Here is a 27839-nt window from a genome sequence, read left to right as displayed (position 1 = left end):
GGCACACAGGTTTGCTCACTGATGGAGGCAAGTGAGCTCCAGTTTAAACCATGGCATTAATTTTAAATTGCATAAAGCTGTTTTTAGAATTTCTGATTGTTATAATTCATTCATTATTAAAGGACCAGTATAGTTTTCACTTTTTCACAGATTACAATGACTTTCTGGCCATTCAGTTACAAGTTTAACATTTTAAAGACCAGTTTCACTATAAGGGCTAGAAGAAGGCCACACAGCAGGATGCACTGCAGGGTGCAGCTGATTCAAATCCCATAACCTGAGAAATAACTGACATTAGTTTATAGCTGATTTAAGTATTTCATTCTCATGCCAGGGTGACAGTAGCTCAGTTGGTAGAATGTTTGTCCACTGATCCGAAGGTTGGTGGTTCAAATAAATAAATAAATAAATAAAAAAAAACCATCATCGGTTGAGCGGTCAGATCCACTGATCCACAGGTTGGCGGTGCGATTCTAGCTCATACAGATGAATGCTGTCATTGTGTTCTTGGGCAAGACACTTAACCCACCTCACCACCAGTGTCTGCATACACTGGTGTATGAATGTGTATGTGAATGGGTGAGTGGTTCCTTGTTGTAAAGCGCTTTGAGTACCTTGAAGGTGAAAAAGCGCTATATAAAAATGTGACCATTTACCATTTCATCATGCCAATATGACATCACCACAGACAGGGGAGCAGGCCATTGCCCACAGTAGAGGGTCATGAGAGCTCCAGAGCCGGGCCCTCAGCTACACCTCACCACTACATTTACAGCAAATAACTTGAATTAGTTCACCAAAATGTTAGAATTGAATTTCTTAAATCAACTGTCTTACCATAGAGAACAGGCCAGACAACAGCAAGTGGAAGTGAGCAAGTCAGAGGAAGACCAAAGACTGCTGGGAAACTTTATAGTTTTTGCTCTACTGCCACCTGCTGGTTGCTCCACAAAGTTCACTACACAACCAAACTAAATCCAATAATACTCATACAAACTAAACCTAATAAAATCCATAGATAATATTAAACTTATCATTTAAATAACTACAATGCAAAATAAATGTGTCTTTACATGGGCAGATTCCATTTAAATCTTCTTGTGCTTTTCATTATCAATCCATGCCTCTACATGAGCTTTGTGTGATATGGTGGTAGAGCCAGCCATCAGAAAGGGCACTGGGCAATAACCCCCCCCCCACTAAATTCTAATTCTAATTTCTAAGCAGCAAGAAACAGATGGTTTGAATCCAAAGACGTGATCATACAAGTAGAAACGGGTAGAGATCCATTTTTACCTGTTTGTTTGCCCAACATGTTTTGCAGCTCGAGTGTGCAGAAATCCCAGTGGTGCGGATTAGTGAGTAATGGCCTGCTCTGAAGCATTAGTCTAATGGTGGCCCACCTGCCAGGCTCACTCCACTGTATACGCTTGGTGCCCCGGTAAACAGAACTGCATGAAGAAATTTAATTAGACTGGTTTACAGATGCCAGTTCAGATGGAAAAGAAAGACGCATGAAATGAACCACTTTGAGAAATAATTACTTTTTATTCTATTTCCTTGCACAAAAGTTTAGTGAATTTATGTCTGAGGTGAAATAGTTTTAAAGAGTCTTTTTTCTGCTTCTGTCAGTGTCAACCCATTTTGTTCAAACTTCCTGCTTAGCCATGCCTGACGTCCAGGTCACTGTGTGCTCACTAAAACCCTGGTTCTGTAGCTTTCTGTGTCAAACGCCTCCTGGTTGCAGACAGCCGAAGTTTGAGGATAAAGCAGGGTTTACTTCTTTTGAAAGGTTTTGATTATTTGGAAAACTTTGTGTGTAATATTTAATAAAAAATATACGTAAAATTAAATAATGCTAATGAAAATACAGGAGAAGATGCATCTGTTTCGGGTGTTAATATGATCAAAACCTCATGAAACAGCGTTATTGACCTGCCATTGATCTGTACCATAGACTGTACTCATAAATGAACACAGCCAACCTGCTAGCTGCCGCGTTCCAAAAAGGAAGTGAGCATCGACTCTGTTTGGAGTGTCTTGCCAAAGGACGCAACAACAGTGTCACATGGCCACACTTGAGCCAACTTCACGTTACAGTTCATCTTTTTATGTAAACATGTAATTATCATGCTAATTTGTCTTTCGGTTGCACTGTTACTTGAACATCTGGAATTGAGGATTTGCCGTTATAACCTTATTTTTTACACTCTATGGTGGCAAGAGACCTTATTAAACGAGGAGAATGTGAGGTCAATTTTTCATTATTTTTGTTTCATTCATTTTAACATCCTGTCTTACACTCTGATTGGCATTCATAAGACATCTCAAAAGGCGTCTTTAGTGAAACTCTTGCTTATTTATGCAACAGCTATAAAACATGAATGACATTTATGACATCACTGAAGGTATTACACGTGATCTAATTGAGCAGGGGATGTTTGCATGTCCCATTTAATCTGTCACTTTTGCACACTATAGGGAAATAACAATGATAAACTTGCATGATGCAAATCGACTGTATTGTGAGGCGTTCATGGAGCTGGGAATCTGGGCCATCTCATCTTATTTGTGAATGTGATTGACATGAAATTCCTCATAAACTCTGTGATCTCTCTATATGCTGGTCTTTGTCACTGATTGCATTACCATAGTATAGTGGAGTGGCTAAACGTCCCACATTTTGATATAGTTCTGATAGATAACTTTCTGTGGGTGGCTTTGTGTGTCAGTTAATAATACTGCAGCCCCAGCTCTCTATGGCAACAGTGAAAGGTGCTTGATGTTAATTACGAGAGCAGAATGGATCTCCACTTCTCTTGACACGCATTCAGACACTCCAGTGACGTGATGGGGCCACTGATACAGCACCTACACAAGGATTCATCGTTTACACAAAACAACTTCAGTGATTTGCCTGATGGTAATTTTTGTACAAAAAAAAGATGAGAACTTTTTTCTATGATCTATTTTCTTTTATATCTGCGAATCCCCACTTTGGTCTTCCTTTAGTCTACACATATACATGCTATAATATATGTTATAATTACAGTTACATTTATAGTAACATGTTCACTATCGCTCAAACCTATTCAATGTGGCCTCTTTGATAGTCAAAACCTCACAAACATCTAACAATCTATCTCATATACACAATTTTCAGGAGATAGAGCACTGCCCATCAACCTGGTGGTTGGAAGATCGATTCCTGCTCAGACAAAGCTCTGTATTTGCTCTCTCTCTTAAGCAAAACACTTCACACCTTGTCTAGTATGAATGTGGTGTGTGAGTGGTTATGTCAGTGGCTACAATAGTAGCTTACCACCCCTGAGTATGCAGTGAATAAATAATGACCACAGTGTAGTGCTTTGAGAGGCCTCGACGAGCCCATAAAGTGCAGCACCGGAGTAAGGCATTATTATCTGGAGTTAGATAAGAGCTAAGGTAAGATGAGAGAAGATTTATTTGTCCCACAATGTGAAAATTACTTGAGTTAAGATGTGAATGTTTCTGTAGTGACAGTGATGTTGTCAGAGCTGTCACTAAGACGACCTCCTCATATAGCATGCTCACAAACACATTTATAAAGGCAGAAAGGTGAAGTGTCTTGCTAACTGGCACACTGGCACTCTATATGCAGCAGCAGCCTGGCTTTGCCATAAACCCAAATCTGTTTTATTTCATAGACATTTTGTGTGCATCTCTGGAGCTTCAGAGGAGGTGATCTATAGGCCGAGGCAGTACAGCATTAGAAAGCACAACAGTTCTGTTTAAGTGGATAATCTCTTCCTCCACACTCCTCTGTTTGTTTTATTCAGGGATCGGTCTTTGTCCACTTTGGCAGGGACTTTAATTACTTTGCATTGCCACCAGTGTTTTGTTCACTCTGGTATATTGTTGTTCCTTTGTACAGTGGTCATGTGAGGGTGGCTCATTTATAACACAGACAGTGCTGTAGTTACAAGAGCTTATCTGTAACTGTGTTTGGTGTACAGAAGGCTGTGCACTGTTAGCTTTATAAAACATTATTGGTTATTACTTTTCTCCAATTCGGGCCCTGATGGTGTTTTTCTCCCAGCTCTGTTTTGGATTTGTGTTCCTAATCGTGTTTCTCAGCTTTCTTGTTTTATTGTTTTGTTGTTCTGATAGTTGGTGCAGTCCACAAACATTAAACACAAAAAATCTCAACAGTGAAGGCTGTGCTCAGAGCTAAATTAAAAATACTGTGTTTTCAGTCACACATGTCCAGTCCATTTGTCCACTTTGTGTCATAATTCACATGCATGTTATCCTGGATTTGATCCTGCAAACAGAATATTAATGATTTGAGTTGAGACATTTTTTCTTTGTGTAGCTCTTTCATTCATCAGCATGTACATATGACTCATGTTTGAGAACAAACAGGGCTACACTCTTTGTAGAGATGTTGTGTTATTCCTTCATATTTTATTTAAAGCTTGGTTATTAATCCCTCACTCTCTGTAATTACTCTCTGGTGAGTTGGTCTTTTTTTTCGCACCAGGATTGTTAACCCTTGCTTTTCAGTAGCTCAACACAATAAATGTCAAAATGTTTATTTTATTGTTTTTTATTTATCATGCGTTACTATGGTTATGAAGAGGAAACTTTCTATCTTGCTGGTTTTGTTTATGTTTTTATGCCTCAGTTTTGTCTGAATGAGTTCCTCTAGTATAAATGTTTATATATATATATATATATAAGTTCCATACTCAGATAGGATTTTTTTTCTGTCTTCTTTTATGTTTATTTATTAAATATGGGACAGTGGGGTGGAGCAAGACCATGGAGAGTTTTATAAACCAGAATAATCTCTGAATAAATAATATGATCGCATTACCTTATAGTGTTTGCTTAACTGTTTGCCTAAAATGCTTGTAGTCTTGTATCTATCCTGTGTTATATTTCTTTCTTAACTCAGTCAGTGCAGCTCCATGTGGCTGTGTGTGGTTCTGTGGTGGGTCTCCCTGCAGAAGCAGATAAGATGACCGTCCGCTCTGGGTCAGCTCTGGTCCTATCACACAGACAGCGTGGCTCGCCCTGTGGGTGCTACAGACATATGCTGAACTCAAATCAGATCCACAGGCGCTCCTGCTGCTGACCCCACATCACTGAGCGGGGATTTACATAATTCATGATGGAAAAGGCTGAGCTGCAGAAGATGCTGGTGTTTAAAGATTGTGATAATGTGACCACCAGAGGCATGTCTTAGCCAAAGTAGAATTGTAGATTTGGGGTTAACATTACAGATAGAGACTTTAGAGTATTTGCAGCTTCAATACACAGCAATAGTCAAACAACAAAGAGGTGCTTGTTTATTACGGATATTTCCATTTATATTACATTCATATTTTAATGTGTGGAGAGATGTCACTCTACAAAGCTGAGAGGAACAGCATGTAGTTAAGGATTACAGTCCCATACATCCTAAATGAGCAACTGAAGACACAACTCTGTTTAAAATATGTAAATGACTTGATATTGTATTTTATAAGTGTGTTGTGTTGTAACCTCACCCCTGAGAATGTGTTCTTAGTCATTTTTGAAAACTGCTTCTGCTGTCAACGAATCAAATAATTTAGCACTAATATTGATCAGATGTATATAACTATTTCATTTTTTATACATTTAAGACCCCCAGCAAAGAGCTAAGTGTTTAACGTGTAAAGTGTTCAGTATTTGCGATGTATTAACTTCTATATAATGTCAAGGAGAGTATTACAGATGGAAGGCAGTGCTCATTGTCGCAGCATGTCCTGAGCTTCCCTGGAGAGACATTGCAGCCAAAGACCAGCCGAGGACGAGGCAAGGACGTGAACAAAACAGTTAGAGGCCGTCTTTGAAAACATTTTATACACAGAGTAGGGTCAATAATAACAATGCATTTGCAATGTGTTATTCTGGCTTACACTGAGCTCTACCTCAGACTTCAATGAAAAGAATAATTACAAATAAATATTATAGAATCACAATTTCAGACTGAAATGTATTTTTCAGTACAGCCAATCCCCCAGTTTTATATTGTTGGCTCACAGGGTGATTTTGTAGTCTGTAGGCTTGGTCTGTAATGTTATGCTCTTTATACATGCAGATTTCTGTCTTCAGGCATTTACTTCATATTATATTGCTATGTCTGCTCCCTCGCTATTGTCAATGCATATTTAAAGGTTGTCGCCAATTGCACTTGCAGTTCTCACTGTTCTAAAATGAGGGATAATTGAAAAGGTGAGGAAGTAGCTTTTTTACATTACATTTTATAGTGTTGTATAACCAACTTTCGCCAGTGCACATCCAGAAAATATATTTTGTCACTTAATTGGTTAGCAGTCGAATTCCCCAAGAGGGAAAACGATGATAGTGAAACTTCTTTTGAGGCACAGTGCAAGAGTCTCACACCAAATAAAAATCTTCTGAAAACGTTGACGGCCTTCGGAAATAGAAATGAATTATTTTGGCTACAACAAAAAAGCGAGCTCCACTCTCCTCTGAGTCACACTGACTTTTTTTTTTACCACCTGTCTGTAGTTTTTATGTGCGTGCCAAGGGTTACAGAGTGAGGAGTGAGGGGGATCCATCAGTGCACACTAAAAACTCTGCTGGACTCATAAATAAGGCAGGTAGATGAATTAGGGAGTTAAATCAGCAGTGGTTGTTAAAGTCACAGGCTACAGACGGGGGTGAAATACAGTGGTCCTAGCGTGGCTCCCCCTGAGGGCTGCTCTCACACTACACGTCAAACAGGAAGGATTTGTGCGTTTTTGTGTATCCTTTGGTCCAGAATGATGAAAAATTAGGATCGTTGCCATTAGGCATGTGACAGGATCTTGTGAGACACAATTGTGCACACATGAGAAAAATAATCTTAAAATTTGTCCATGTTTCCATCTGGCTTGAACAAGCCAGAAATGGACCAAGCGGACTCTAGACCTGACTCTACGCTTCAACAGGCGTTTACTCACCATGGCGACGTGCTCGGACAGCACGAGCAAACCATCCGGACCCTGTTGGAGCACAATCAGTCTCTCGCGCAGCGGGTGTCGCAGCTGGAGAACCAGGTCGCCACGCTGCTCGCGCACCTGCCCTCTACCGCCGCCACCCGGACCCATATGCAGGTCAGCCAGGCCTCTGCCGGGGCTTCCTCTTCCAGTGCCTGTCCGTGTTCCAGCAGCGCCCAGCCCGTTTTCCGTCCGACGCGGCCAGGATACGCTACGTCTGTGGGCTGCTCAGGGGAAGGGCGCTCCAGTGGGCGGAGGCCAAATTTTCTAATTCTGCTTTGGAGAATACAGACTTTGAGACTTTTTTGAATGAATTTAAGTTGGTTTTCAGCCATCCCCACTACCGAGCTGACGCCGCCTCCTGCCTGCTAAGTATAACCCAGTGATCCAGGTCAGTGGCGGATTTTACTATTGAATTTTGGACATTAGCTGCAGAAGTGGATTGGTCAGATAGCGTGCTTAAGGCTGTGTTCTCCAGGGGACTTAATGACATTTTAAAAGATAAATTAGCCTCACGGGACAAGCCCTCCGACCTGAGGGCTTTGATCACGCCAGTCAACCGCATAGACAACCGGCTACAGGAGCGTCGGCGGGAGACTCGTCCTTCCCCTGTTCGGACCGTGGTTTGCCCGCTGTCGCTGGCTGCGAAGGAGGGATATCATGCGCCAACTTGGACTGAGACACGCTGCACAGCACTGCCCCCAGAGGGATCCCCCCCCGGCCTGGGATCCTTGTTTCCACTGGCCATTTAGTTAGAGGACAGTTTGCAGACGGGCCGGAGAGAGGGATGTCATCTGCCAGTCCAGCCCAAGATGCGCCTTTCTACCCTTCCCCCGGAGGAGCCCATGCAACTCCTCGGCCGACAGACATGTCGGCCGAGGAGCGTCAACGGCGCGCCGCCTAGTGGGGGCATGCCTCTATTGTGGCGGACTAGGACATTTTGTGGCCACCTGCCCGGTACGGCCTAAGAGGAAGCGCCAAACAGTGGCTCTGGGAGGACTGGTGTTGCAGCCCCGTATCCCAGAGAAGGACACTAGGGCCTACGTCTCCACGTGCCAGGAGTGTGCCCGGGGTAAGGCCTCCCACTTGCCGTCCACGCCCGACCCGCCCTCCCCTGCTCAGGACCCTTGCTGCTCCGCTGGACACCGTCTTCCGTCCAGGGACTGCCTTGTGTCCCACCAGTGACATTGTTCCCTCCGTCCGGTCCCCTTCTTCCCACCTGTATCAGTCTGTTGGGCCACTAGGAGGGGGGGTACTGTCATGATGCCTGTTTTTCCTGTCCTCCCGAGTCGCGCACTTTTGGTCCCTCCATCTTGCTGGTTACGACACTTCCTTATATCAGGTTTGTGGGCGAGTATTCAAGCATTTTTGGTATATTACAAATTTATTTTGTGACAGCGGTAAAATTGTGTTGCTGCGTTGAGAAAGGAAACTTGTTTGTGCTGCACTTTGAAATATTCACTGTTTTCATGATTAAATTGAGTGTATTTTTTGACAAATAAAAATTTTATAAAAATCCCCAAACTCCGAGCTGTGCGGATATTCTTGTTGCTTCGCTGAGTAAGACACCGCCATGGTTCACAGTCACAGTAATGAGGCTGCATCAGGAAGGGCATCTGGCGTAAAACTGTCAAATCACCGTGTGACTGGTTTGTTCTCCAGATTCCTGGCAAAAAGGAGCAGTCGAAGAACAAAATAACTAAAAACTGAAGTGTAAGGTGCTGCAGTGATTAGCCCTCAATAGTCAACAGGTTCCAGGGTTTGACTCAAAGACCATTCAAAAACCATGTGGGGGCTTTGTGTGCAGATTGCATTCTTCTCCACCTCAGGAAGCAGTGCGGTTTGTGCCAAAAAACCTTTCTTCAATACCCAGCCCACTGCAGTGCCAGAAATTGGGTAAAACTTCTCATATTGATTCGCAGAGCTCAATTTTCCTCATCAGTCTCGACAATCCTTGCTTGACAGTAACTAGTTCCTTCAGTAGACGTGGCTTCAGCTGGAGTAGATGTAACGCTCTAGTGTAATTATTTTTCTCCTCAGTGTCAAAGCAAAAAGAGACATCAGCGTAGAGCTTTGAGATAACCAGGCCCACAGGCTGCTGCTGAACCAGAGCGAGCATGGCTAATGCACACACCGGGATCAAAGCTAGCCCCTTCAGTAACATGCAGCTATTTCAGGCCCAGCGTCAGTGAACATGGAGCTATGAAGACTCACGCAACATGAAAGCATCACCATGTAACCTAACTAAATAGATTTTTGTGTTTGTGTGAGACATAACTCAACCGTCATTCATTCTTTTTATACTATTGTAGTTATTCAAGTACTGTTTGAACTGCATGTGGACACAAGCAGCAAACCTCATTTGGTGTGTACATTTTAGATTTTCATTGGTTACGTTAATTCTTCTTATTGTTGTGATCCATCTCTGATTTTCCTAGTACTCTTTTATCAGGGGGGGTCTTTCCTAAATGCAGTGTCTTTTAAGTCCACAATTGGGAAAGGTTAAAGCATCTCCAGCTAAATGCTTACAGTCATTGACAGAGGATATTCTGTAGTGTATTCAGCTTTGGCCTGTGCAGAGAAAGTAGTTAAACAGCCCGACAAAGTCTATTATTTATTTCTGGCTTCACTGAGTGTAATTGCTCACAGTCAGCAGTGCGTCCTAAAGCCTGGATAACTCTCTCATTCACTCTGTCCCAGCTTCATTAACAGCACAGCGACTCCTTGGGCTGGGCTCCATGCTTCTGTGGGCTTAACTGTACTCACATGACTATCAATCACATGACCATCAGACACATGACCATCTGTCACACAAAGAGTTGAGCTCAGCAAGATTCATACCTCACTGGGCGGTGGGCTAGGTGCTAAAACAAGGTGAAAAAACTGCTCTAAAATAAATGAGTGAACTCCGATTCACAAAGGAATAAATTAGCACTTATTTCTTTTCAAGTGTTTCAGAAAGACTCTTGTCATGTCAGTTGCTCATGATATAATTTAATCTAAACAATAACGCCATCAGAGTTTTGCCTGCGTCTATGTCACTGTCTGTGGGTCTGGCGATAGGTATTTTCCAAGTAAATCGTACTGATGATAGTCCTGATTTTTTGTGACAAATCTTTATATCTAAAGCCATCAGTGCTGCGGAGCTTTTATTTGTGCAAGAGAGAGGGGAGGGGACAGGTCTGTGTCACTGGCGGAGCGATACTAACAGCGGAACATAAAGCCGCACCATCCAATCTGCAGGTTTTGAGTGTTTTTTCAGACACTCTTGCTCTGGTTGGGTGGCTGAAGCCTGGCAACCCTAAATTGCCTTTAAAGCTGCTTGATACTGTGGAGATGTTATTGCTTTACCTCAAATGTCCCACAGTATGGTATTAAATCTATTTGCATTTATCCAATTAGACATGTTTTTTATTATTTCAGCTGGGTCGGCTCTCCATGGATCTAACTTGTAACTTGGCCTGGTGACATCTGTTCCTTGCTTTGTGTGGCCGTACCTACTTGTCAAAGCCCAAAGTTGCAGATCTCAGAAGCCAAGCAATGCCGGTCCTGCTAAGTACTTGGATGGGAGACTGCTGGGAATACCGCTCTAGTGGAAACTGTCATTGTGCTGAGGAAAGACACATGGCCTTGTATTATTGCCTTGCTAATATTGTCTTGCCTGTTTTGTGGTGTGCACGTGCAGTGTGCTTGTTGTTGCCTCGTTTCGCCAGTCAGTCATGTTAATGGTTTTCAAGGTCTCCTCACATGTACAAATATAATCTTTCCTTTAATGATGTGGACACAGGAGTCGTGACTAATCGAATGCACTTTCATCAGTGTCGTGTCCTAACGCAGCAGCAGATGTTCCACAGCTTACAGTAGACCTTACATCCTTACATCGGGAAATATAATGCTTCAAAGAGTGTGTGGGTTTGGAGAAACAAGAGTTTGTGTCTTTGATAAAGTGTAGAGCCTCAGACAGCAGGATGTTACTAATGAGTCACTCTTAACACGGTCTCAGGTCTTAATACAAAAGAGTGTATTTTGTAAGGAGCACTTCACTCTGCAGTGACAGTATAATCTACAGTACACTCACATGTTTGTGCTTTCATTTGGCTTGTTGTCACTGTTGGTGACCTTTTTTTTTTGCTTAGAGTAGAGTCATGCGGTGAGATTTTGTTTTTCGTCATCTCAGTGGTTTTGAAAGAGTAACTGAGTCAAAGTCTTTTTGTATGAATGTGGAAGTTAGTAATTGCAGTACAAAACTATGGTTTCTAATGTATTTACTGGACTGATCTTTTTCATCCACAAAAGCACAAAGTGACTCCTGCACAGTGACGTGCGGTGAGGTCCAAGGCTAGTGAGGTACTGACTCTGAAAGAGTCAGATTTACAAATGGGAATGAACCCAAAAGAGCACCTGAAACATAATCTGATTGACAACAGACAATGAGTTATGCTATATATCTCTCAGCATTTTTTACACAAACATGTAACACATATTTTATTTAAGGTAAAATTAATTCCAATTGAGCCTATTTTAAGCCAAAATAAATTAAAGCTTATGGTCTTACCTTTACTTGTACATGAAATCCAATGCGACAATCCTTCTGGACAAAAATGTATGACGTTTCAACACAAGTGTATTTCTGCAACACACCCATAACATACTCGGCTATGGCAGGGGCTCATCTGTCTGGACTCACGTCGTCAAACCCCAAACACACCTCTTTCACTTCACGAGCTGCTCGTCTTTAGTACTACATAGCGCACATTTTCACTTGTTGAAAATAGAAGGCAGGGAAAGCAGAAAAGGTCTCTTGTAGGACATCCACACAGCCAGTTTTTTTCGAGTGTACCACTTGGTTTGAAAAGAACTGTAACGTTCTTTCCAGTATTCTGAAGCAAGCCTTTCAACTCCGGTGTAGGTCTTCCTTTAGTTATAACCTCTTGCTTTGATTGAAAATCCAAATTTGCGAAAAATAAGGTGGATTGTAAATAAAAACTAAACAAGTTCAACAATGAAGAAAAATCGCAACAGTCCACGGGCTCAGGAGCGCCCTCTGCCATAGGTTAGGCATATTGTTTGCCTCACCAAGTGAGAACTTTAACTGCTGTTTTATAATTAATCGGCAAATCTAAACACATTTCAAAAATACCTTTCATACATTATCCAGAATATGGAAATACAGAGCATATATTCAGAGTGTTTTATTTGTTACATACAGCGGGACAGTGACACATTATTTGCATCGCATACCAGCACAGTTTGTGAGGAGTTATACTGTGCACCAAGAGGCACAGCAGGGTGCTGCTTCATGGCGCCCCTCCTCCCGGTGTTTGAACAGGAGTCACAGGACATGTGAAAATTCTGATATTCTTAATTTAAAAAAAAATATTGTTCCATATTGGATTCAAACAGAAAGGGCATTTATAATTCCTACCAGATGACAAATATTAACATTTATTATATTTTATTAACTATTTTTTATTATTTATTTATTTTTTATTTTTTCAAAGATTAACAGTCTCCCCTGCCTCACCTGAATGCATGTCACTGCTTCTGTTTCATGTCTTATAAAAAATAAATAAAAAATAATCTGTATTCCTGCAAATGTTCCCTTTTTATGTCTGGTGGTGTTGCCATGTTTGTATTGGTTTGTTTGGGCACTTGGGACCTTTGACTTCTGTCCAGACCACACTGCTGTCCTGTGATTGCATTGGTCAACTAAGTCCAAACGCAGCTGCAGAAGAGGTTCAAGATGGATTCTCCTAAGTTTGTGTGAACTCACAACCATTTTAGGAATTTCTCGTGCTGTGCAAGGTAAAGGTGAGTAAGAAAGAAGGAGAAACTGGCCCAAGTGAAACTGTCAGTCTCACTGTGTATTTTTCTGTGCTGTTGATACTGTTGATCAGTTCCTCTCCACTGGGCCATGCAATCAAGTCATTTACACACCTGGCCTCATTAATGTACAGATATGAAGGTAATTATTGGCATTCACCAGAACTACACGTACAAACATGTATCAAAAAGATTGCAATATTAGCTTCTGGGGCAATGACTAAAAGATGAATACGAAGTCATCAAAAGGAGAGATCAAAGTTTTCTCATTTTCTCAACTCATTTTTGTTTGATTACACATTTAAAAACTTGTTTTTTCTGTAAATACCCAGGGACCCAGCACCTGCTCCTGCATGGCCCTCAGGTGTGATTCAGTTTGACTGTTAGAGAAAGGAGTACAATGTGATGCTGAGAGAGTGTTTGTTTACTTCCTCTGGCTCTGACTTATAATGCCTTCCCTCTTGCCTCTCTCCATCACTGCAGTGTGGCTTTGCTCTCACCCACTCATCTCTGCGCACACAGATGCAGAGCAGGTCCTTAGCTCCTCTCTTAAATCATCTGCACTTCTCATTTGTTCCTCCTCGAGTTAAGAAGGGCCGCTCCACAGTGAAGCCCTCAGCAGCTGTCATCTGCCTACCAATCGCTCCTCAATTTGCTGTTCATGCACCGTTAAAACATTGCATCGCATTATATTAACCCGCGGAGACAGGCCCATTGGAAGTATATCATTGGCAGAGATTTGGCTAACTAAAATGATGAATCGTTGCTGCACAAGCTCAACTTTAAATCCTGAGTGTCTTTTATTATAGTAAATAAATAAAATCTGCACTCTCCTCTCCATCACTGTTGGCCTCTTTTACAGCGCTCTGAATCAGGGCAGAGGCAGGCTGTCATTAAAATCAAATTAACCCCAAAACAGAACTTTGGCAAGGGTCATTATCAGTCTCAATGTGGTCCAGTTTAAGAGTGAGACAGACCACGCCCTCCTCACATAATGTATTACTCCTTCAAAGACCCTGATCTGGTGTAACACTGTGACCGTCTGTATAATGCAGCCTCGGTAACATTCATTAACTGGCTCTGTGCACGGTAGCACACTCGCTAACTCACCATGTCAGCTAACAGTCACTTTGATTAAAATTGGAAAATGCAAAACAAACAACCTATTAAAATTCTAATTAATTACAATAAAGAGTAACCGCTTATTTTTATATGTTTGAATACTTTGCATTAGCGTTAGAATTGAACCAAACAAATATCCCTCTTTCTAAACACAAAAGTGTCCTTCACTGAAGCGTTAATTTTATTTGTGTAGAGTTTAACATGTTGTCAGTGACATCCACCTGCAGCTGCCCGTTCACTAATAAAATCGAAATACCTAACTTTAAACCATATTATGGGACATTCCGGGCTAAGCAATAACATCACCGTGAACATGCAGCAGAAAAGTTACAGTGATCTAAAGCACAGCGTGAACACTTTTCTATTTAAAAAGACGATGCAGTTAGTTTGTAATGTAGATTGCTCTGCCTCATATTTCCATAACATCCCGAGACATTTATTGTGTCTTTATGTAATGCGGCCCTGATCTTTACTTTAGTGACAGCCTTGTTATTCCACAGACACCGTACAATGGCACTTGCTATTTTAGGAAAACTACATTTCACCGATATCTAAGAGCTTTCTATAGCAGAATTCCTTTGTCGCATTGAGAATAAAAACTTGTCAAAAACAAACTTATGTGTGACTTCATAACAGAAGAAAAAAATATATCTTAAAACTTTTGCAAACAATAATAACAGTGACTCCAGCTACACATAACAGAGGTTAAAAGGTTGATCAACATCCTGACTTAAAACTATTTTGAAAAAAAAAAAAAAAAAATGTGGTTATGGTTTTAAATATGGTTTTAAAGGTTCACTATGTAACTTTTCTGGTTAAGGGACAGCCGCCTACTCATCTCCATGGAGATGTTATTATATTGCCTTGAATGTTCCGCAGCATGGCATTCAACTTGTACATCTTGCATTCAGTTACAGATGTGTTTATTGCTCAAAAAATGCAATTCCAGGTAAAGCAAAAACATCTCCCTGGAGACAACCAGATGGCCTCTAGCAGTAAAGTTCCATAGTGTAACTTTAAGTATCAGTCATAAATACAGTACCCAGGAGGAGCTCTGCTTAATCAGCTGTAGTTGTAAGAAAAGCATTTGGTTTGCTCTTTGTGGGAGAGAGCGCAGAGAAGGTCACACACATTGATGATGAGGAGGTTAATACTGGGCGAGCCATAGCTCTGAGCCGTAGCGCTGAGCCGTAGCTCTGAGCCATAGCTCTGAGCCCTAGCTCTGAGCCTTAGTTCTGAGCCGTAGCACTGATTGTAGAATGATTGCTCCCTGGCATCCCAGGCTGCTCACTTTGAAGTGTGGGGCAGCAGAGTTGTGGCAGCACATGCTGACTGCACATCTGGGTCCTGTTCTTATGTCGGCTTAAACCAATCACACACCGGTTTGTTGACAGGAAGGAAAGTGCCCAAGGTTTTCTCTGCCCGCAAGCTTCTTTTTATCAGGTTAGTAATGTGAATCTTCAAAGTCGCTGCTGATTAAGGCTGTGTGGACATACAGGAACTTTGATATTTTCTCAGCATACATTTATATTTCGGTTTTAGTTTGAGAAGATATTTCAGACATATACATTTTGTGTAAGCTAGTTTTCTCCCACTTCACACTACATGGCCTTTAAAGATAAATACTCTATATGATCTGAATTTGTTTTGCTCATAAATGATCCACTCGGTAGGCTATCTAGGTTTTGTTTAACCTTTGCTCAAGTCATATTTTGGTCATGCTGTGTGAAGTGACACTCAGGAATGCTTGTGACTCCTGGGTGGTTTATTGCATAAAATTGTAATTTCCAGAAAGACAGTCACCTAAATTTTATTTGCATTGTGACCCAGCGGCTTTAATATTAACATTCATTTGTGTTTATAAGGCCGACCTTGCTTCCTCTCGCGCTTATCTGGTTTAATTTGGCTCCTTGCACAGCCCATTCTGTGCCGCTGCAGGCTACAATGATGGAGTGAGAGAGTGTCTTATTGTTTGTCATGAAAATGGGATTTGTGCAGATGGATGGAGGGATTCTGGAGGAGAGGTGTATAAATATAAGGGCAGCAGCACAGAATGGATGAACTGTTGTTTCTTTTTTTTTTTTTTTTTTTTTTTACAACAAGGCACCGGTACTTCCAACTTTTATTGTAAGGGTTATGATTTTCAAGGTGACGTTTTAAAGTAAATATTCCAAGTTATAAATCACCACTCTGTATTGACACAAAACTAATATGTAATTTATCATGCTTACTAAATTATAACATTTCCTGTTAGACTCATTTAAGTTACATTTTATAGTTCCTGTTTGTTGTGGCCAGAGTAGTAATTCCAGAGCCTTTCAGTCATTGATCCATTTCAGCGGTTGATCAGTAAGTGGTAAAGTGGTATTTGGTCATAGACTGTATATATATAAAAGGACATAGCTAAACTCTGGCTCCAGTTCACTTTACTTTGGAAAATTGTCACCCCTCTCTCTGTATCAGCTGTTGTCAGGTTCCTCATTTTGATCTTAAAATGTTCATATAAACCTACTCTACATGATCCTGTTTTTTTTTTTCGCTACTGCATTTGATAACAGACAAATCAGGCGCCTTCTTTCTCTGAGATCACTCCTGCTTACGTTAGCAACAGGTTCGATTGACAGCGTTGCTAAGCATCCGCTCCCTGCCAAACCAGCGGTGCAGGCAGGAAGTGGTGCTACTTTCAACAGCTTCTCTCCAGATTGGCTCTTTGGTTGCTATGATACTCGGCTCCAAATTCACTCCAAATTTGCTCCTATAACTGCTAGCCTCGATTAGCTTCATTTGACTGGAGCTGAATGCTGTGGGTTACGTCACGCTCACTTAGTCCACTTCTTTATACAGTCTGTGTATTTGGTTAACATAACACATCTTATTTTGCTTTGGAGTCTACATGGTCTTTTAGTTGTACGGCCTTATTAGCGAAAGCAGTGGAGGTTGTAGATGTGCTAAGTGAACTGTAAATCTGGTAATTCCCTCCCTGCTCTTTATTCATCCATAAATGAACAAATAAATCCATCCATTATTTGTATTAGCTCAATAAAAAAATATTTTACATTTATTTGACAGTAATTGCACACCCGTCTGACTCCTACTGTTGTGTGTATTGTTACTTATGTCAATTACACTTTACTGGATAGATGAGCGAGAACCAGACTCCCTCAACTGCTGCCTTGTTTGACAGTATTTTGACACTGCGCCATCTGGAGAAAGGATCGCTGGCATTAGATCGTGTTGTGAACAAGAAAGAAAATTAATATTTATTGCCAACTTTTCAGTAATTACACCATTTCAATGCTAATATTTATCAGTCTACATTCATGAGTTTTGTTTAAATCCTGGTATTTGCCTTATTACGCAAACTTGACTCGTGTGAACTTCAAACCATGTTATAATGCTGTTGCGTCATCAAAAACGTACAAGGGGTTCTGTTTTGTTTCATTCACATATATTTGAGTAAACCTTTATTATTAGTTTGTCTACCTCTCCAAAGCTCAAAATGCTCTGTTCCACCTTGTGATGCACTTCCTGTATTATCACATGACATCACAAGGTGGAACAGTGTGTTTTTGTTAGAGAAAATAACCTAAATATGCCGTTTGTGTGTTGAACATGTGACTGAAACAAAACACAACTCCAGGTATGTTTGTGATGAGGGAACATTATAACATAGATCAGAAAATAGTGCATTATGGGCCCTTTTTAAGCTAATTTAAAGGACTCTCATAATAATAGAACATTTTAAAGTGCAGTATATTATGCTTTTGCCACTAGTTAAACCATTTTTGAATAAGGTGACATAGTAATGATCCTGCCAGGCTGATGCATTTGTATAAGAAATAGAGGGCGCAGTCGTGCTAGAAAAACAGCGAAGAGTTAAATCCTTTGGTGTGACTGTTTCTTCTTCAGTGAACACTTGAAAACTGTTTATGTATAAATAGTGTTCCTACTGAAGTGAAGTATATAGTTTTATGGTAATTTCTGACTGATTTGAATTCATTTGACCATGAAAGTCCCTCCTGTTTAGCAAGGTAATTTTTGTGCAAAAGCGCTTTTTCGGAGGTGAGTGGGTTTGAATCCCTAAACTCTGCTCCTTCATCTGAACAAAGGGAGTAGACGACCACAAAGCAAAGTAACCCAGTGAATGGACTAAATCCCCTGACAAAATTAATTTTGTCCTTGCAACATTGTGTGACAGGCGCACCCGGCTTACACAAGGACGGATTATGGCTCTCGTTTTCTGCAACACTCCTACAATAAAGTGTCTTTGAGCCCGTGTAATTAAACATTTGTCTTGGCTGGGGCTGACAAGAGTTTGAGTTTTTTATGACAAGTTAACAAGATTTGAATTTTTGTTGCATCATTAGCATCATCAGACAACATGATGTACTTTTAAGGTTTTTTTTGTTTTTTTGTTGTTGTTTTTTAAATTGAATTTTATTTGTTTGTCCAAAAATCCGCTTATTGACATAAACGTTATTGGTTGAGCAGTCAGATCCACTAACGCACAGGTTGGTGTCACGATTCCAGCTCTCACAGATGAATGCTGTTGTTGTGTCCTTGGGCAAGACACTTAACCTGCTTCGCTCCCAGTGTCTTTGTACACTGGTGTATGAATGTGTGTCAAAGGAAAAGTGCTATATGAAAACATGATCATTTGCCATTTAAGACATAGCCACGTGTAGATGAGTTATTTTATAAAGTTGGTTTTAGGGGTTGTTTTTTTAATATGCTATGGACGTGACAGAATGTATGTGTCTGGAACATGTTAAAGACGATTTTCTGTTTCAGATGATAAAACTTTTTGAATCTTTAACCTTTTAATATTGTATTATAGGGATGTGGCACCACCAACCAAAGGCAATAGTTAACATTGTGAGAGTAAATAATTAGTTGAGCAGCGCCTCTGTGTACAACAAATCAAAAGCACTGCAGTAACAAGCAAACATTCACATACATTTATAGTCTATTTAAATTTACATTTCTCAGAAGAAGTAACAAAAGGAGCAAAAACTATCTGCAGAAAGTGTCATCTTTGTTTGCAGTGCTTCTTAAATCAGTGAGACTGCTGTGACTCTGATGATCTCCCCTTGTTAACGCTCACCTCCGTCTGCCATCTTTGTGACAGACGCTAACACAAACACATGGCTCTGCGCTCACGTCCACACTGCTGCTGCTGGAGCCATCCCTTTGTCTTCATTGGATGTAATGGCACTTCCTTATTCACTGTGATCTATCCACATGTTCGATTAACCACAGTGTCAGCTGCACTCAGCACACTGCTGCTTTGCCTGGGATTGGTCACACTGTTAAGCATGTTTTCCACCAGTTTCATTGTAAACTTGATGTTAACCTGGAAGCACACTGAGCAATATTTTATTAAATCTAGGGCTGCAGCTAACAAATATGTCAGTCGTCAACTTGTTAGGGATAATTTTTTGGATTAAATGACAGGTCAAAAATGTTATTATTATTATTATTATTTTATTTTCATTTATTTTTTTTATTGTACCCTGTTTAACCTAAATAAATATACTAACTTTAAAGTCCTGAATATATAATATTTACACATATTTCACAACATATTCTTTTTAATAAATCTTCAGAAAATCACCCAACCCAACAAACATGTGCTAAAGGCTGTAAGTTCTTTTTAAAGATGACATGACAGTGCCTTAAGTTGCACACAGAGAGCACACACAGCTGCTACGTGATAAAACATTGCAGCATCTTTATGACAGCATTGTCATAAAGATGCATTAGGATAGACTCACGACACACTGGAGAACAATGTACGAACCCCATGACCACTGTACGACTGGAGTTTTCTCAAGAACGCCTTAAGTTGTTATTGAGAATTGAAAGCAGCTATATAAATGTTTTAACACACTATGCCCCCTCCACAAAGGTCAACAAGTTTAAAATTTGGGTATTTTTCATGAATACAATCTCATCATAACGCTCTTTATGCCAGTTTCAAGCCTTTTTTAGTCTAGACGTGACCAGAGCAATTAACAGTTTCAAACAAAAAATCTTCTGAATGATGAAAAGTCCTTCAAAATGTTAGAGGAAGTTCAAACCCAATCATGAACCCATAATATATTTGTATAAATCTTCCACAAAAATGTTTACAAAAAACGTATTCCACAAGAATTCAACATAAGAATGAAAAACATCAGAGAGGCGTGTGGTGGATTTGTTGTTGGCTGCAGTTTAGAACCGATTGTCGATCTTCAATTGTCCGAAGACACATCCAGTCAATAACAGAACACCCAGGAGCCGCTGTGTCCTGCCTGTGTGTAAGTGCACTTTTGTCAGGGTGGAAATCTGAAGACTGCTACGTTTTGTGCTCTGCCCCTGGAGAAGAGATCGATCCTCAGCAACCGACATAACAGTCCCATACAGTGAAGGAGGGAGCGAGGGAGGAGGGGGCAGGAAGAGGAGGGAGGGAGGAAGAGACAGACAGGAAATGGAAACACGAAGAATGTTATTTCAAGCCATAAACCAGTTTCTCACAACTGACCTTCAGGTGATCAATAGCTGTACCTGAGCGAGGCAGACAGCATCCCTTCTTCAGAGACAACAAACAGTCGGTGGTGTGTTCGGTCATGGAAAAGTCAGAAATGTCACTTTTGTTTGTCTGAGCTTGTAAATCTCTTGTAAAGCAGTGTCCGCTTATTGTGACATTTCAAAAGTTATGTAGCTATCAGAGGATTGAAAAAACAAAGAAACAAACAAACAAAAAAATCTATATTAAAAGTCTCAGAAGTAATAGTGTATTAGTTATTACGTATTGGAGCTTGGCAATTAATTGAAATTTGACCATGAACACAATTTCTTATTCATTAATTACAAAAAAAAAAGAAAAAAAAAGAAAGAAATGTATTCAACGAAAACAATTAGCTGGGTAAATAGGTACACTGGTTCTGCTAGAGAGGTTTAAAGAAGAACTATAATGCTTGTGTCTATAATGTAGTTACAATCTAGTTATAATCTATTAAATTTGCACATTTTAAATCGTAACAACCATGTTAGAAAACCGTGATGCCCAAGTAGCAGATTTTTTTTTCATTTGTGCCAAAATTACTAAGCAACACTGCCAAATCCTACACATATCATCGATTAAGAAAATAAAACTAAAGAATGAAATACGTAGAGAGCAGTGGGCGTTTGCCGGTGGTGCTGTAAATGAGGATTGATCGGCAATATGACGTGTTGAAAATAAGAGGTTAAAGACTGCTCAAACATGCACGGATCACGCTAAATACAACTTCGAGAAGGTAAATGAGAAGGGGAAACGAGTGTAACGTGGTTCAAAGCTCTGAAAAGTCGATTTTGCAGAATAGATCTGCTTTAAAACGTGATTATGATGCGCAAACCGTGACTAACACATGATGCTGTACTTGATTAATGAAATTCTTGGATGACTAAAGACTTTATGTCCTGCCTTTCGATTAGTGTTCAAAACTATGAGGTATCCCTGTGTAGCTGACCCAAACTGCACTCACAAAACTACACCTGCACAGGCTTTCATGCACAAACAACTATTTAAACTTGTGAATCATGAGTTTAATCTGCCTTTTCTTTTGTACATATATACTAAAATAACCATATTATAATACCAAAAAATACCAAATGTTCAGCTACCCTCTCTAACTTTTATTTTCTGCTGTTGTTCCATGTAAATCAGATACTTGATTTCAATAATGCCCCAAATAACCGTGACTTATGATTTTTCCCTATGATCTGGCACCCTATTACACGATTTAAAAGCTATATGTAATAGATCAGATTGAGGGTCCTGAGGCGCTGGGACTATGCGCGCCACCACTTTGGGTCCGCCTGATTTATATTGGATTACCAAACAAGTACAAGTGTGGGTTTTATATTAACCATCCAGAGAGTAGAGGTAATAAAAGTAACATCCACATTCAATGCCGGTCCTCCAGCCTTTTCCGAAGTGAGCGAAGTGGGTGTCAGCGGAGAGAAATTGGATTGTAGAGACAGTGAGTATCAAAAGTTCCAGAGATGTATTTCAGCACTTTAAGGCTATTGAGGGAGCGATGGCAGAAATGAGAGAGGAGCCACTCAGAGCAACAGTGGTCCATCAAAAGAGGAAATAGCCAGAGCTCAAGAGATCCAGTGTAATCATAGAGGAGAGAGCGAGTTTGGAGCCAGGATACAAGTCTCTATTGATGCGTGTATGACTGACAGTTTAATAATAAGGCAAAAGGCTTGAGTAAAGGTGATGGAATACATTGAATACATATTTGAGTCAATGGGATAAAAACGTTATGAAGGGTTTTATTAAATCATTCGTCTAACATACAATAAATGTGTAGGAATGGTAATGGTATGGTGGATTATAGGGGAGCATTGAGCTTCACTTCATTTTTGTATATGGAATTTGTGTTCATGTCTCCAAGCTGGTGACACCTTCAGGTCGGGTAACAAGTCAGATCTGCAGAGAGGCTCATTCATATAAATACTGTAGGTTAGTATGCATTATTCAATTTAATTTAATCTCTATTAGGAACACAAATGATCTGGTTCATAGTGTCTAAAAAGTGGAAAAGTAAAGTGAATGGTTTCCAGTTTAGTTTTGTGTGAGTTTAGTAATAAAAAAAAACTCCTAAATTTAAAATATGTAGTATAAGTTCAATGCCATACTCTATGTGTGAACTCAATATGATTGACTAAGGTTCAGGAGCAGAACCACGCCCCAACCTCCTCCTGCTTCTCTCCAGCGAAGCACAGCTCACCTCAACCACACCTCTAATTACCCAGAAGCTTTATTTATACAAGTCTATTCTGGCAACACCGTCTGTCTCTCTCAACCGGTCCCTCCCACCCTGTGCTTCTTGTTCGTCTTTCAGCCCATAGACCTCACCATCTACAGAGGGGGAAGGGGGGAGGGGTCCTGAACCGGCTGGGCTAACCGCTTGAGACCGAGCCCCCATCCTGAGTCTCTACCCAGCCTCCACATCTATTCGCATCATCAATAAATATCTTTATCTTATACCTTTGTTGTGGCATTGCCTTTGCTAGTGAAACATCTCTATGGAGACAACCATGCATCAGAAAAGTTACACCACCTTTAGCTACAAATAAATATATACGTTTTTCACCAAATACATTAAAACCTACTATTTTAAAACTGTGTGTGCAAATGCATGCATTTTTTTTTTTTGTTTTTCCCCCCATATGACCACTGCTATATTTTACTTTATCCCCTGTTTACTGGAATTCTAACTTGTCCTTAGAGATGGCACCAGTTGAGGGGCTTGAAGGGGCACTAGCTCCCCCGAAGAGTTTTGTCCCATTTTCATAGGACATTCAGTTTCGACAAAAGATTTTCAAATGATGCCCACAGGGTGTTAAAAATGGGACTGCAATTAGCTTTTATAAATAGTACAGGGGCTAACTACATTTCAACTTGTTTAAAACAGCAACTCAAGCATGGGAGGGATAGAGGGTCCACTCAAATGTATAAACGGCTTTTTATTATTATTATTATTATTATTATTATTATTATTATTATTATTATTATTGTTATTATTGTTATTGTTGTTAATAATAATAATAATAAATGAAAAAATAATATTGTCTTAAAACTACATTTGACAAACTACAATAAACATGTGAATTCAGTGTTGTGAAATAGATACTTAACTGTCAATCGAAAATCGAAAATGCTAAAAGAGCAGACAGGTGGAAAGGGCTGCATCATAAACTTTGTGTGTTCTTGGCCTTGTCAGGGTGATATAAGCTGTGTCCACTGGTCAGGGGCCTCCGCATTGATTATTACGCCTCTGTGAAATATACTGTTTGTATTTCCTAAGAAAGCTTTGAACGGCTCTACTCATTTACCCTCTGAAGTTGTTTTTGAAGTGATTCATGCATGTTTGGGCAATCTTTAATCAATTATTTTCATGTCATATTGCTGATTAACCCTCGTTTTCAAGGCATACGCCCACTGCTCTGTACTTACTTCAATTAAATTTTCTTAATCAATGATGCATGTAGGATTCGGTTGTGTTGTATAGTCAATGTTGGTACAAATGAAAAAAAAAAAAAAAAATCTACTACAATATTACATTATACAATATTAAAATGTAGAGTATAGTGCTCAATGAGAAACTGTTTGAAAAGCCACTAAAAGAGCCAACAAAAAATACAAAAAGACACCCCAAAACTTGCAGGGTAATCTTAGAAAAAAGAGGTACTCCATGATAGGTCTGCACTTTGGATAATTATACCATCCTTTCACTTTCACAACCAAGACATTTACTGACATCTTTTTGCGCTTTTCTCATGGATTTCAAAAAATATGATCTGATTATTGTTATTGTGCGAAAGCCAAATCAGAATATCACATTTCCTCCATGTTTCCCAGCCCTAACTGCACTTGCAAGCCTCTAGGTTCTCACACAACTTTATTGTCTATGGCGCAGCTGAACTTTTGGTACTGTCTGCCATTTGTAATTTGAGGCTCACACTTTGGTGCGCTATAATTGGACTGCTGTGTTATTGTCTTCTACCTGTGTAATCTCGTCTACAGAAAAACGCCTGCAGAGCCTCAGAAACTCTATCTACTGTATGAGACACTCCGCCCACACAGCTGACACCGGGCAAACCACGGTGCGCAGCTATTAAAGCTCGTGTCTGATTAGTGTGGCCTCCTAATGCCTCATACCTCATTTTGGATGAGGGCATTTGTGCTGGATAATTTGTTTTGCGTGTTGAAAGAGCAGCAGTTGTTTGAAAGGTGAACTCAATTTGTCTTTTAAGAACAGGTATTGTAACAGAAACAAATTAGAGGTTATAATGATAATTTTGCTTTATTAGTAGTATGAGTTTTCCTGATTTAGTGTCAAATGTTCATTGAAAGGCCCATATTACTGTTTTCTAATCTATGTTATAATGTTGTTTCCTCATCAAACCCTGCATATTTAGGCTGAGCTCTTCTCTTAAACTGAAAACACTCTGTTCCACCTTGTGATGTCATCATGTGGCACTGGGGTTTTAAACTCCATACACCTTCACCTTCCTACACTAGAATCATTTGGATTGTTTTAGCCCTGGAATTGCCGATCTCTACTGAAATAAAGGTAAAATGTAGATGTTAACTTCATACTTCATGACATCACAAGGTGGAACAGAGCATTGTGAGCTTTGGAGACAGACTAATAATAATAATAAAGGGTTACTTAAACATGACTGAATGAAACAAAACACAACTCCAGGTATGTTTTTGATGAGGTAACAAGCTCACATAGTCAATTCTGTGTGATATAGGACCTTCGTTTCTTTGCTTAGAATGTTGCACGGTATAGCATTAACCCTATCCATCCCCACAGAGACAAACAGAAGATGCCAGTGGGAAAAGTTCAAGGTCATATCTGTGCACCTGAGACGACTCCACTCATGAATGCCTTTTAAATGTATTTTTCTTTTTATATTGATGTGGTTGTACTGAACAAAATCTCAGCCAAAAGCACAGGAGAAAAGGTCTAATTTAATTTGGACTCAGCTGACTGCACTTGTAAAAAGTTGCAATTAAGTTTGTCATCATCACCAGCAGAAGAGCGACTGGGAGCCCGTGCCGTTCTCAATGTGACCGCTCGGAGTAATTGGGTATGATCGCACAGGTGCCTCCGGCTGCTGTTACAGGCAAATGTTAACGAGAACGAAGAGTATGAGGGTCTACTTTGACTCATGATCTTAAAGTAGGACTTCTTCAGCACGTTTAAACACAGAAACACTGAAAATCTAAATCACTAAAATCTAGGAATATTGAAGGAAGGAGTGGCTGATGTTGATAAAAGTGAACACCTTGACATTTTACGAGGATTAACTGTCTTGGTTGAGGTTCAAGTATTGTGCAAAGCATGAATAGAGTGTAACATTATCCACTTAAAGAAGCCATATTACACTATTTTCTGATCTATGTTTTAAAACACAAACCTTGCATATTTAGACTGTGTTAATCTCTCAATCCAAAAACATTCTGCTCCACCTTGTGATGTCATGTGGTAACACAGAACATGATCCGTTGTGTTTTTAAACTCCATTCGTCTTCACTAGAATAATTTAGATAATTTCTGTTCTGGAAATGCCAATCTCTACTGAATTAAAGGTAAAATGTAGCTGTTAACTTAAAAACTACCACTTCATGACATCACAAGGTGGAACGGAGCATTTTGAGCTTTGGAGATGTAGACTCATAATAAAGGATTGCTCAAACATGTAGGAAACAAAACAAAACTCCATTTTATGTGATATAGCACCTTTAATGTCACAATCATTGTTTTTTTTTTACCCTCATTTGAAATACACTCTTGGTTTTAATTTATTACATTTGGTAGCCATTTATAATTGTTTTTTATTATAGATGATATATTTTACCTTCAAATTTTGCTTATATCCAAAACAACATGTATACTGACCACCTAAAGGGAGGCTTATCAGTTAATTAAATTAGAAAGACCACAGCACCAGACACACGCTGGTAAATCTTTACTGTGATAAATGCTGTATTCTAATAATTTCCACCCCACTATGAGAGGTGACCCTTTGATTTTTAACAGAAAATTATAACATTTGTATTAAAACAACATAATTTGAGCACGGTAACATAGGCTGCTTCGTCGGTCCAATTACACAGTATTATTATATGCGAGGGATTGTCTTTGTTTGACATTGAGCCCTCTGCCTCTGCTGTCTCCAGTTCATGTTATCAGCTCGCTTCATTATAGCGTGTTTTCTTTTACAGGGACCTCCTTAATCCCTTCACTTGGCTGTCAGCCTCTTTGACCTCACTGTGCAGAATGTCTAGAATAATACATTAGAAGCTCTCTGCACTTAATTAATGTGTAAATGTATTCACAGAGGACTTGTATTTAGTGAGCCTACATTTAACACCTGGGGATGCACATACTCGCCAAGTCTTCTCTCTGCGCTTGAGCATTTGATTAGGGGAATGTCGTTACCATGTGGACACTTTACCTCACTACTGGCCTAAACTACACATACGGCGATTTATGAGCAGCTTGTTAATCATTATGGTACTGCAGCTATGTCTTCATTAAACCTCTTCTTTCTTTTTTTAAATACCTGACACCTTTCAAAGATGGCTTCAGTGTGAGTAGTATTAGTGAGGTAAAAGCATTTGGAGTATTAGAGCTATAATTTGGCTTAAAGGTCCTATATTACGCAAAACTTACTCTTGTGAGCTTTGAGCCATGTTAGAATGTTGTTACCTCCTCAAAAACATACCTGGAGTTGTGTTTTCTTTCATTCACACATGTTTGAGTAATCCTTTATTATTAGTCTGTCTACATCTCCAAAGCTCAGAATGCTCTGTTCCACCTTGTGATGTCATGAAGTGGTAGTTTTCAAGTTAAATCTCTACCTTTTAGCTTTAGTTTTGTAGAGATTGGCAATTCCAGGGCTGAAATTATCCAAATGATTCTAGTGGAAGTGTGTGGAGTTTAAAAACACAATGGAGCACTTCCTGTTTTACCACATGACATCACCAGGTGGAACAGAGTGTTTTCAATTTGAGCAATCCCAGCCTAAATATGCAGGGTTTGTGAGTGAAACAAAACACAACTCCAGGTATGTTTTTGATGAGGAAACAACATTATAACATAGATCAGAAAATGTTGTAATATTGGTTCTTTAAAAACCTGAAAAGATGGTTTCAAATGTGAGTAGCATTAGTGATGTAAACGCATTTGTAGTTTTATAGCTATAATTTGGCTTAAGACGTTTAGAGAGAAAAATTGTGTTAGAGAAGCAATTGACACGTAGATTAAAACAATAAAAATAAATTGGCTTATTCATAATGGTCCTCGTTAAAGTCTTTGAATGTGCTTG

General features: G+C 39.8%; 2 protein-coding genes across 2 annotated transcripts in view; both read left to right on the top strand.

Annotated features, from left to right (window-relative positions):
* LOC117377603 (protocadherin alpha-C2-like) overlaps positions 1 to 27839 on the top strand; it is a 159887-nt gene that overhangs the window by 21417 nt on the left and 110631 nt on the right. The gene's annotated exons all lie outside the window — the stretch shown is intronic.
* Positions 1 to 27839, top strand: part of si:ch73-233f7.1 (uncharacterized protein LOC100537710 homolog) — a 112390-nt gene that overhangs the window by 322 nt on the left and 84229 nt on the right. The window lies entirely within an intron of this gene.

The sequence above is a fragment of the Periophthalmus magnuspinnatus genome, chromosome 10, assembly GCF_009829125.3.
Source record: "Periophthalmus magnuspinnatus isolate fPerMag1 chromosome 10, fPerMag1.2.pri, whole genome shotgun sequence".
In the NCBI taxonomy this organism is placed as follows: Eukaryota; Metazoa; Chordata; class Actinopteri; order Gobiiformes; family Gobiidae; genus Periophthalmus; species Periophthalmus magnuspinnatus.
Note: the sequence above shows the minus strand (reverse complement) of the source record. Positions and strands in the feature narration are given on the sequence as shown.